Here is a 12851-nt window from a genome sequence, read left to right on the forward strand (position 1 = left end):
CTACGGTCAAGCGGGGCATCTCGTTGAACTCGGCACGGCTATGGTGATGTCATTTTTAGTGGTGATTTCAGAATGCTATTTTGGTGGTTTTTCACTGTTGAAACATATTGCAAATGCACAAAAGTCAACTAGCAAGTCAGTGTCCATCAGCTAATTAGATATTTTCAGACACCAAACTGATACCATCTGACTCCAAACTCACTTTTTCCAACTCGTTTAGAAGCCAACTATCACATATTTCAGAGCAGGCCCAAAATTCACAGCGCCTTCCATTTAAACCATAATAAAACAAATAATACGTAGTTATGTTCTAGCTGCGGGTCCAGTTTTAACATTATGTTTAGCCCTATGTGAGGCGACCTCGAATCCCAAGTTTCGGCTAGATAGGTAATTCGGTGCCCGAGCAAAACCTTAATTGGTGCTGAAATTCCACTTTTTTCCATGCCTTGTTACGGGGTCCTTGAATGAGCTATCGGACAGAAATGTCGGGGTCCGTCTCTATGGGCCGAGCCGGTTTCAATGCACCTAGTCTTGCAACTCTGGGACTTTTCTAAATGTCACCATTTTGTAATGCTCAAAATGAATTGAAGTCAATGCAAATGCACCGAGGCTTTTTATCGATCCGAGAACCTTCTAGAGCCACATAACTCACCGTGCACAATCGACCTGAGGTCTAGAACAGGTTTGTAAAGTTTCAGAACTCTAGGTCTGACGGTTCTTTAAAAGTTCAAACAAAAGTAACTATTGCAGGCACTGTCTGCCTCTAAGCCCCTCAGTGTGTCACTCCATCCTTTCTGTGTGGGTGTGTAAATTTTTCCTTGAAATCTGATGGGATGAATGACTGATTTACAGTTCATGAGGGTTGCCTATTCACATATATTAAGTTTTGGAAAGATTTGACTTTTTTAACCCTTCGAAACAGCCCTTTTGACACCAATTATGGCACTTCCGGTTGGCACAGGAAGCTGAAAGTAAACACATATCCTCATTGGAGTGGGCTTTTACAGAATCCTGAGTTTTAAGTCTATACGTTAAGAACTCACTGATTTACATAGGGTTGAATGCACTATTTCTCTGAAAACTGCAGGTTGGGTATGGCAAACACTTTTAGGGTGATTTAACCACTTCCGGTTGCTTCAGGAAGCTTAGAATCGACACAGGTAGACCTCATAGTGGCCTGATGGATTGTCATCGAAGACAGGTTCATAAGGCATTATTAACCCACATAGGCTTCAGGTTGAATTTAGGGGAGCAGGCAATGTATTCCTATGGGGAGACATGTCATTGTAAACTGTTTGATGTAAACACCTTCTTTTAACTATTAAGGGTTAATGCCACACGGTCAATGTTAGGCTTGCACAGATCGGGAGGACCTTAGGAACGTTCCTGAGGTCAAATTGTGCTTCTAACCTTAACGGTTCTCTCTCTGTCTCCCAAAAGCAAAAAACTATGAAATTGAGGTCAAAGGGTCATTTGGGTCCTTCTTCTTGTAACGGTCGCTGCACTCAGACCGAGCTAGCTACGGTCAAGCGGGGCATCTCGTTGAACTCGGCACGGCCTGGAGATAATGGCAATGCCATTGCAGGCTTTGTGTGTCTTTAAGCACCGTACTTTTTCACTCCATCCTTTTATCCCCTTTTCTTCGTGGTATCCAATCGCTAGTAATTACTATCTTGTCTCATCGCTACAACTCCTGTATGGGCTCAGGAGAGACGAAGGTCGAAAGCCACGCGTCCTCCGAAGCACAACCCAACCAAGCCGCACTGCTTCTTAACACAGCGCGCCTCCAACCCGGAAGCCAGCCGCACCAATGTGTCGGAGGAAACACCGTGCACATGGCCCCCTTGGCTAGCGCGCACTGCCCCCGGCCCGCCACAGGAGTCGCTGGAGCGCGATGAGACAAGGATATCCCTACCGGCCAAACCCTCCCTAACCCTGACGACGCTAGGCCAACGGACCTCCCGGTCGCGGCCGGCTGCGGCAGAGCCTGGGCGCGAACCCAGAGACTCTGGTGGCGCAGCTAGCACTGCGATGAAGTGGCAGAGCTTCGAGACCCACTTAAAAAATGTTCGTCTGAACACACTGCAACTGGATCTGTAATTATTTATTTTTTTAACTCCTTTTTGTAAACATGACCAATTTGTCAATGTACGATTTCTCTTAAATTACGATAGATAAATGGCTGGTTCTTTTTTTCCTGACACCGTATGCTTATGTACTTTGACGTGAAGCGGTCAAATTAGCACCCTACTTTACGTTTTTTGACCTTTAATCCCAGAAAAATGGCCATAACTCAAAAAGCGTTGAAGCCTCGACGCCATCTTGTTCGGGGCCAACTGTCCATTACGTCTTCTAAATATTTTCCGTTTAGGAGAAAAGGCCACATACATTTGCAATGTGCTTGTGCATTTGCAATATTATTTCTTTTCCCTCTGGTGGGAATTTCCTAGACTGCGGAAAAATGACCAAAATGTGTTATTTTTATAAAACGGAAACCGAACGTCCGAGAGATTTAGTTTGATGACTTCCTGAAAGATCTCTCCCCCGCGCACGGCCCGACGCCGTCCGCGAATTTTAGAAACGTTGCAGGACGTCTAGTAAGGGACCTTACATTTGCAATGTGGCGTTTCTCACTAACCATATGGCGAGTGCTAAAATGTTCCCTTAAAGTATGGAAAGGCCTTGGAAAGGCCATAAGTGTAAGCCAACATAATTCATTATTTTACATTAACATGTAATACATGCATTATGAAGAAAATGGTGTAATTTAGGCTCCACGAAATATGAAATGGGTTATGAAGAAGATCGTGTATGGTTGCCTACATGACAACAAGGCGTTCTGATTACAAGTGCACCAGTATCAAAAGTATTAAGCGAAATCAAGCACAGAAAACAGCATTGGCATTAATAAAACAATATTTCCCACGAATTAAGTCGCAGGTAAATGTGCGTATTTTCTCAAAAATTCTGTTCAGCAAGTCTAAAACAGTACATATAGGCATACAACGACACATTTTAAAACATGGTTAAACAAAGACAACATTGCTGTATATTCATGACGTTGAATTAGCCATTAAGAAGAACAAAAATGAAATACAAATTATCGCGTCTACATGGTTGTTGCAACGGCTTGTGTGTCACCTACTGGTTAAATTTGTGTCTTTTCGCACGAATTAAGTAGCACAGAAATTCGTGTATTTTCAAACGAATTGAACCACCCCAAAAATGCACAAAAACGCACGAAATCTGCTGAAATACATTTTGTACATATATGCGCGAATTGAATGTGAGACTGTGTTGGGTCACCTGCAATTTAATTGATGAATGAATTTTTATTTAATGATAAAAGGCCTTCAGTCCTTCACTTTTTTGTACCACTTTGTCGAGATATGTTCCCCTCATCTGGTTTCCCATGTACTAAATAATATTTTAGCATAATTTAAAGCACATTATTGTAAAATAACAATTATGGTGGCTTACTCTTCACTAAAGCAGTGTCATTATCAGGCCATATGAATATTAGGTTAATGCATCATTATGTAATGGTTTCTTTCCTCCTCTTCGGACGAAGAGGAGGAGTAGGGATCAGACCAAAATGCAGCGGGTTGTGAAGACATAAAGAATATTTATTAACAGAACGACGAAACACGAAAACTCTTTAACAAACTACAAAACAAATAAACGACGTAGACTGACCTAAAACATGAGAACTTACAAATACACGAAGAACGCACGAACAGGTACAGACTACAAACCAACGCTACAGTCCCGTGTGGTACGAACATACATATAGACACGGAAGACAATCACCCACAAACAAACAGTGAGAACAGCCTACCTTAAATATGGTTCTCAATCAGAGGAAACGTCAAACACCTGCCTTTAATTGAGAACCATATCAGGCAACACATTAAACCCAACATAGAAACACAACACATAGAATGCCCACCCAGCTCACGTCCTGACCAAAAAACAAAGGATTAACACAATAACTAGGGTCAGAACGTGACACATTATGTTTTCATTATTATTATTATTATTATTTAATTCAGTAGGCCTATATGGATTATCAAGCATGGTTGTTTAGCCCATGTACAAAAGAGCATAAGAGCCTATAGGGACAGTTTTGAAGGTATTTCGTACACTTAGGATTTTGTTGATGAATAAGGCAAAACATCACTCTGAGACCTGGCCATGTGGTGCCAGGACAACAACCTCTCCCTCAACTGATCAAGACAAAGGAGATGATTGTGGACTACAGAAAAAGAAGGATCGAGCGCTCCCCCATTCTCATCGAAGGGGCTGCAGTGGAGCAGGTTGAGAGCTCAATCAAGTTCAAAAACAAAAATTCTGAATTTCCATCCCCAACTACAATATTTTCTGCCAAGATAGAACTGCCAAAGGGGGTGGAGTTGCAATCTACTGCAGAGATAGCCTGCAGAGTTCTGGCATGCTATCCAGGTCTGTGCCCAAACAGTTCAAGCTTTTTTTTAAATCCACCTTTCCAGAAATAAGTCTCTCACTGTTCCCGTTTGTTATAGACCCCCCCCCCCCCCCCTCAGCCCCCAGCTGTGCCCTGGACACCATATGTGAATTAATTGCCCCCCATTTATCTTCAGAATTTGTACTGTTAGGTGACCTAAACTGGGACATGCTTAACACCCCGGCCGTCCTACAATCTAAGCTGGATGCCCTCAATCTCACACAAATGATCAAGAATCCTACCAGGTACAACCCTAGAAAGAATACAGTAGACAGCCCACGTCAAACGTGTGATTTATGACCCTACTTTATAGGTCAGGTGTGTCTGCCCATATATGGACATCCTGCCTTCCGTTCTCACGCCTTAGAGTGAGTGTTTATTTAACCAGATAGTGCATCTGTTCCTTTGAAGCTGTCATGATGATTGATGTGTAGGGATCTCATTGAACTGGGGGATGTGTTTGAACATTTCAAAGAGTATGGCCCCCTACCCTGTTGTAGTGACCTTAGGGCTGTTGTCTAAGAAATAGGAATGCCCTGGGTTATTGGGGGGCAGCCGCATTATAAATAAACCCCAGAACACCAAACAAGAAATTAAAATAAACCCAGAACACTAAACAACAAATTAAACATGTCTCCTAGGCCAATTGTAGGTGTACTTTGTGCCTCGTGTCAAGAACACAATGACAAAAACATCGAGGACATTCTGTGTGAGGCCCCTGCATGTTTTAATGGAGTGCTGGATATGAGTGATGGACATATGGGTTACATTTTCCAACCGGAGGATTCAACTGTGAAGATTTTCACAGACAGCGGCCACAGCCCCCTTTATCAAACAAAACCCGGGAGTTTTTCTCTTGCGCTGCGTATGAGAGAATGGCTTAAGATACGGCTCGGGCTATGCCAGATCGAACATGCCCTGAGTGGAACAACGCTGCCCGGGTATGCGCTGGAAGAGGAAGTGTGCGGGCGAGATGATTTGAAAGCCATAACAATCTCTTCAGTGGCGTATAGTCCAGACTCCAAAGCGACAATTTTAGCAATTCAATAGTTAAAATGCTACAAAATCGGTTAGTTCATATGTATTTTCCAAATCCTGCATGGATGTGAACTATTTTGTGCCTGTCTTTAGCTTTAAGTGGAGCGATTATCATATATTCCTGGCCATGATGAAACAGCTGGACAATCTTTTCCAATATCGTGAACAATTACGTCGCTGGGCGCTTCCATCCTTAAGACATACCCGGGGTCTAAATGCAAGACGTTTGATCTATCTGGGTGAAGAAAACTTACGGAACGTGGATTGTGCAGGATATCTTGCGAGGCAGACCCTGTCTGGAAGATGTGGAATTAGAAATGGATGGGTATCTGGGTTAACCATATAGCCACCCCTTTATCTGTAAGAAAGGAATAGTAAAATTGTTTAACTAATTATAGCATGTTTAAAAGTTCTGTACTAAATTTTTAGAATTAAATAAAGGGTTTTAAAATTGTATCTCACCTTTAACGAATGGAATATCCATCTCTCTCTCTCTGTCTGTCTCGGAGAAAATGCTTCAGGAAAGACACCTGTGTGCGTTTTTAAAACAATGGGCTTTTCGGGGGGGTTGTGTGTGTCTGCGGTGGTTTTAAAACAATGTTTTTTATTTTCATATGAATACAGTCTTTCCTACAACAGACAGTTATAAATATAAGCATTTAAAGGGTATTAAAGTTTAATACAGTGTTGTAATAATATATATATGTTGTATAACAAATTTTGTGTGTAAAAACATTCTGGCATGGTTAAATATTGCGCTGTAAAATTGTTTTAACTAATTATAACATGTTTTAAAAGGTCTGTACTAAATATTTAGAATTAAATAAAGGGTTTTAAAATTCTATCTCACCTTTTAACGAAAGGTATCTGTCTTTTCTCTCTCCCAGTGTGTCTCAGAGAAAGGCTTTTAGGAAAGATGTGTGTGTGCGTGTGTGTGCGGGCGTGTGTTTCAAAACAATGTTTTTTTCGGGGGTGTGTGTCTATGTGTGTGCATATGTCTCTTCAATTGTGCTTGAAACAATTTAAAATTAGGGGTCATCTGCACATAAGCCTCTCAAAACAGACGTTTTATCCCGAGGAGGGGGGGTTACGTGTGTGTGTCTCTTCAATTGTGCTTGAAACAATATCGACACTATCGGATCATTTGCACACAGGTTGTCTCCAAAAACAGCAGGTGTTATTTCCTGGGCTGTAGGGAGAAACAGTCAATCCCAACAACCAGCATAGAATATGTCTAGACACCCCTAAGGTTTAAAAACAATGTTTCTTTCTAAATAATATCGACACTATAGGTTCATTTGCACACAGGCTGTCTCCAAAAAAAACAGTCAAACAACAAAACAAACCCCCAGGTCTGTAAATTTATTCCATACATCTTTGCCATTTTGACACTGCTGCTCACTTGAAAAGTAATTTCCAGCTTTTCTGCAAGCTTATACACATGCAGAATTTAGAAGGTGTGGATTTGGAATTAATATATTCGATGTTGTGTGCGTTAGGTAGTTTGGGGGAAATGTATGATATTACAAAATTACTGCACGGTTTGGAACTTTCTCTCTCTCTCTCTATTATTAAACCGGTGTTATATATGTTTTTACCCATATTCTTAAAGGGGTGGACATCGACATTTCAGGTATGTATTTATGTCAAATGTATGTTCTTTTTTAAAGTTCAAATGTATATATTTCGTATAAATAATGTTAATATTATTTAAAAAACGTCAATATGATACCTGACATTTACACATCTGCTACCTGGAATAATTGATTTGAATCATCCAACATTAGATGAGAAATCAGAGGTGCAAACAGCGGCCCTACGGCCAAAAGCTATTTTTGACGTGAGTCAAAAATAAAATGCGTAATAATATTTATACATTAAAACAAAATGTGTGTACCCTATTTTAAAAGCTAATCTTGTGTTTACAGTGGACAGCCCCCCAACAAAGATCCATGATGCATTATGGACTCTATCTCTGAACAACTTCATGGCCACTTACTCAGCTGGGCCAGGGGCGCTTTAATTAGGTCAGGTGGAAATGTCCGAAAGATCTCATCCCCATAAAAGGAGGAAATCGCCATCGCCCGATCTCGCTGCTTTCTCTTCCTTAACTCCTAATCCTGAAGTTCTGTGCGTCCATGAATCCACGTAAATTCACCGAATTTGTTACCTTTCATCTGAACTATCTGTTGCGATCGGGAGAGTGGGCCATCAGTTATTGTATATAGTTATTACCGCGGAGCACGACTTGGAGCGCACGCTTCAAATCTATTATGTAATGTGAATGGTCAATGATCACGGCCCTACGGATCATCTCAGGCCAATTATGCCATCGATATATGGTTAATATGTCATGAAATTACATGTACACATGAAGACACTTGAAAGGGTGAAATATGAAACATAATTGTTTGCTGAAGTGATCGATTCTGATATCAAACTAATGGGGATCATAGATTGAATAACCGATCACTGTTTGTAATATACTTCTCATGGTTATGATAAATAGTTATGAGCATAAATGACTCAAAGATGATTCCTATTGACTTCTTAACCTCTCTGGGATATGTGGGACGCTAGCGAAAGCAAACGATGCTATTATCTGAGGACAGCACCTCAGTAAACAAACACAGACAATCCTATTTCAACCCTCCAGGCGCGACACAAAACGCAGAAATAAAAATATAATTCATGCCTTACCTTTGACGAGCTTCTGTTGTTGGCACTCCAATATGTCTCATAAACATCACAAATGGTCCTTTTGTTTGATTAATTCCATCGATATATATCCAAAATGTCCATTTATTTGGCCCGTTTGATCCAGAAAAACACTGGTTCCAAATTGCTCAAACGTGACAACAAAATATCTCAAAGGTTACCTGTAAACTTTGCCAAAAAATGTCAAACTACTTTTGTAATACAACTTTAGGTATTTTTTAACGTTAATAATCGATAAAACTGAAGACGGGATGATCTGTGTTCAATACAGGATTAAAACCAACTGTAGCTAGCTTTCTGGTCTCGCGCCTCTAACAAACAGGACACTTCAAGTGACTCATGATTCAAACAGTTTTAGAAACTTCAGAGTGTTTTCTATCCAAATCTACTAATACTTATCTTCTGGGGATGAGTAGCTGGCAGTTTAATTTGGGCATGCTTTTCATCCAAAATTCCGAATGCTGCCTCCTACCCTAGAGAAGTTAACCAGGGCCAAGGATGAGTTTTGTCTGATGTCTGCCCAAGACGGTGACTTTAGTTTAAAAGTGTTGGGGGCAACACTTTTTATTTAAAAAGTGTCTGTATCTCCGGCAGTTCGTCTGGGTCACTCACAGGCTTTGATGAAAGGAAATGCCCTTCACCCTCTCCAAAGAAATACCATGAAAACCTTTAGCATACCTGTGGGCAGTAGAATCTGCAGTCAAGAAAACCTTTTTCTATGCCCTTTACCCCGCTACATGGTTATAGGTTTGGTTAATCACGCCTCTAATACAGGCAGCTTACATAAAAAACAATTTAATTTTCAACACCTCAATGCAGAGTATGTAGCTCTCTGTCAGGACGGACGTCAGGTCCCTGCTAAGGCTTTCCAACCACAATTTAATAACAACATATCTGTGCGAGAATTTTACAATCTATTCCTGGCTACCGGGAGGCATCTAAAAGATCTCTCTTTACCTATTGACAGAAATTATTTTGCAGAGGGTTACACATTGTATGCTTTCAATTTATCACCTGATGATGACACCTCAGGACATCTGTCTGTGGTGTCCCAAGGTAACCTCAGGCTGGAAATGCGTTTCCGCACATCTTTATCTTTACATCTTTTTTACTTCTCAAGGTCCCCCTTATCTCGGGGGAATGGAACTGTCGGCTGGGGAGGGATACAGAGTGGTGCGAACTGTGGAGAAGGACTGTTTGTGTGTATGTATGTGTGTAGGATACCTACTGTTTGTGTGGAAGTATGTGCGCAGCTATAAAATGTATGTTTTAGTATTCTTGACTTCAGAACGTTCTCGTGAATAAACTGTACTATCTTTTTGCATAAGCTGAGTCTTTGACTAATTATTATTAAACCCTTGGTCTTACAGATCTTGGGGATTGGTCAGAGTTATTGATTGATTGTTATTATCATTGGAATTGAAAATTCTCGTGACAACAGTTAGCATGATTGTTTGTAAATGTCCAAAGACAGGTCTTAGTGGATTATTATTAAGGATCGTTGAGCAAAGACATGAATACCCAAGAGCTGGAAGGGCTCATGAGCCGATTTATTGGAAAATGATTTTGTGGAGTGTGGGCTTGTGATGAATTACCTATTGAGAAATGGTCAGAGCGGCCGGCCATATTTATTGTCAATACCCATCCTAAACACATGCCGGGTGAACATTGGCTAGCTGTGACATTAGAAGATGAAGGAGGAAGAAAAATCACAACTTTTTTTGATTCCTACAGCTTTCGCCCCGTTTTTTTACATTTCCCCAAATCTATTAAAGAGTTTTGACCAAAAACGGATCAAAGATATACTACAGCATCAAACAAGTGCAAGATAACCTTTCCACTACACGTGGTCAACACTGTGTATTCTAAATATGCCAAAAAGCCCGGGGAGTTTCTTTTGAAGATGTTATCTCTCTTTATAATGATGCTTTAAGAAGTAATGCTAACGTTGTACCTTGTTTTGTTAGAAAATATCAAAAGTGTTCAAATATGTGTCCTCTAACTTCTTTGGGACAGGAGGGCAGTTTTGAGTAGCTTGGATTAAAAAGGTGCCCAGAGTAAACTGCCTGCTACTCAGTCCTAAAAGCTATAATATGTATATAATTAGTAGATTTGGATAGAAAACACTCTGAAGTTTCTAAAACTGTTTGAATGATGTCTGTGAGTATAACATAACTCATATAGCAGGCAAAAACCTGAGAAAAAAATCCAACCAGGAAGTGGGAAATCTGAGGTTTGTAGTTTTTCAACTCTTTGCCTATCCAAGATACAGTGTAAATTTGGTCCGATTGCACTTCCCAAGGCTTCGACTAGATGTCAGTCTTTAGAACCTTGTTTGATGCTTCTACTGTGAAGGAATGGGAGCTGATTGAGTCAGGGGTCTTGCATGAGCTGATCACGCGAGCTCACGTGAGAGTTAGCTGCGTTCCATCACATTTCTAAAGACAAAGGAATTCTCCGGTTGAAACTTTATTGAAGATTTATGTTAAAAACATCCTAAAGATTGATTCTATACCTCTTTTGAAATGTTTCTACGAACTGTAATATGACTTTTCATCTGAAATTTCACCTGGACTTGCCCGCGCCTCGTGAGTTTGGATTGTGTACTAAACGCGCAAACAAAAAGGAGGTATTTGGACATAAATGATGGACTTTATCGAACAAATCAATTTTTTTTGTGGAACTGGGATTCCTGGGAGTGCATTCTGATGAAGATCATCAAAGGTAAGTGAATATTTATAATGCTATATCTGACTTCTGGTGACTCCACAGCATGGCGAATATCTGTGTGGCTTGTTTTGTTGTCTGAGCGCTGTACTCAGATTATTGCATGGTGTGCTTTTTCGGTAAAGTTTTTTTGAAATCTGACACAGCGGTTGCATTAAGAAGAAGTGGATCTAAAATGCCATGCATAACACCTGTATCTTTTAGCAATGTTTATTATGAGTATTTCTGTAAATTGATGTGGCTCTGCAAAATCACCGGATGTTTTGGAACTACTGAACATAACGCGCCAATGTAAACTGAGATTTTTGGATATAAATATGAACTTTATCGAACAAAACATACATGTATTGTGTAACATGAAGTCCTATGAGTGTCATCTGATGAAGATCATCAAAGGTTAGTGATTAATTTTCTCTCTATTTCTGCTTTTTGTGACTCCTCTCTTTGGCTGAAAAAATGGCTGTGTTTTTCTGTGACTAGGTACTGACCTAACATAATCGTTTGGTGTGCTTTCGTCGTAAAGCCTTTTGAAATCGGACACTGTGGTGGGATTAATAACAAGTTTATCTTTAAAATAGTGTAAAATACTTGTATGTCTGAGGAATTTTAATTATGATATTTCTGTTGTTTTGAATTTGGCGGCCTGCACTTTCACTGGCTGTTGTTGTGGTGGGACGCTAGCGTACCGAATATCCCAGAGAGGTTAAGACCGTGTAATCAAGGCGTATGCTCACGTCAAATGTTTCAATAATTCCACAAATGTTAAATTACTTAATTTTTCAAATAAAATCGATTGAATTTAATCATAGTCATTCAAAAGTCTAACCACCCTGAGAGATCGGGATTAGTAAAAGGTCCGGAGACGTTCAGGGGGGTAAATGAGTTATCATCATCGCTTTCATAGGGGGGAGGGGTTGTTGGGACATCTTTAGGGGTGCTGTAGCTCGTTGAAGGTTTTTGTTTTAAAGCTTGAATCTGTTGACAGAGCTTATAGTTGGGTACCCCCGAGAGGGGAATGTTGAGGATTGCCAGGGCCGTAAGAAACTGATGCCACCCAGGAGGTCTTCTGTCATCAGCAACCTTGTGGGCTGCCGTGGTACTTTTAAGCAAGTCAAGCATATGTGAACCCTTGACAACAGCGCCCTGAAGGATAAATTCTCCTTTGTCATTCCAAGTAGCGGTCCCCTTTGAGTCTTTTATCTTGTTCATAATGTATCTAACATTTTTACGGTTACGTGCCGGAACATGTGTCAACATATCATGCATAACTTTATCTTCAACAGGCATTTGATCTTCAGCCGGTAAGATCACCAGTCCAGGCATTACAGGGGCTTGGCTCTCGCTAGGCGCGTCATCTTTCAAAATGTCCGGTAAGGAAGCGTTAAATGGTTGGTCTCTCTCTCACCTTGTTTTACCAAGGCCAAATACCTTTGCAAGAGGTTTGTGTTTTTATGGACATTATCATAGGGGTTCAACCCTTTTCGGTTCAAAATATCCTTCATGACCGTATCCAAATCATTTCCCGCTGTTTGTCTGATATTTTCAGGACCCTGCATTTGTTTTTTAAGTCTATACAACTCTTGTTGAGGCACCAAGTACATTTTTTTTGCCATCACCCTCTGTGTTCAAACCCCACGTCGGGCAGCAATAAGGCTGGTGATGAAGGGCACAGCTATAGTTAGCAAAGGCAGAAGAAAACCCCCAGACTGTTGTTTGCTATGTCTTTTCTTTTGAAGACTTTAATTTTTTTAATTGGGTCAGGGTGAGTGGAATGCGTCCTTTGAGAAGATTCAAAGCAATCTCACATAGGGATAATATGAGATCTGAAGAACAGTGACCCAAGATTGCCTTCCGTTCTTTAGGGCTAGCCCCAACTAGGCTTCTC

Source organism: Salvelinus fontinalis, chromosome 6 (assembly GCF_029448725.1).
Source record: "Salvelinus fontinalis isolate EN_2023a chromosome 6, ASM2944872v1, whole genome shotgun sequence".
NCBI lineage: Eukaryota > Metazoa > Chordata > Actinopteri > Salmoniformes > Salmonidae > Salvelinus > Salvelinus fontinalis.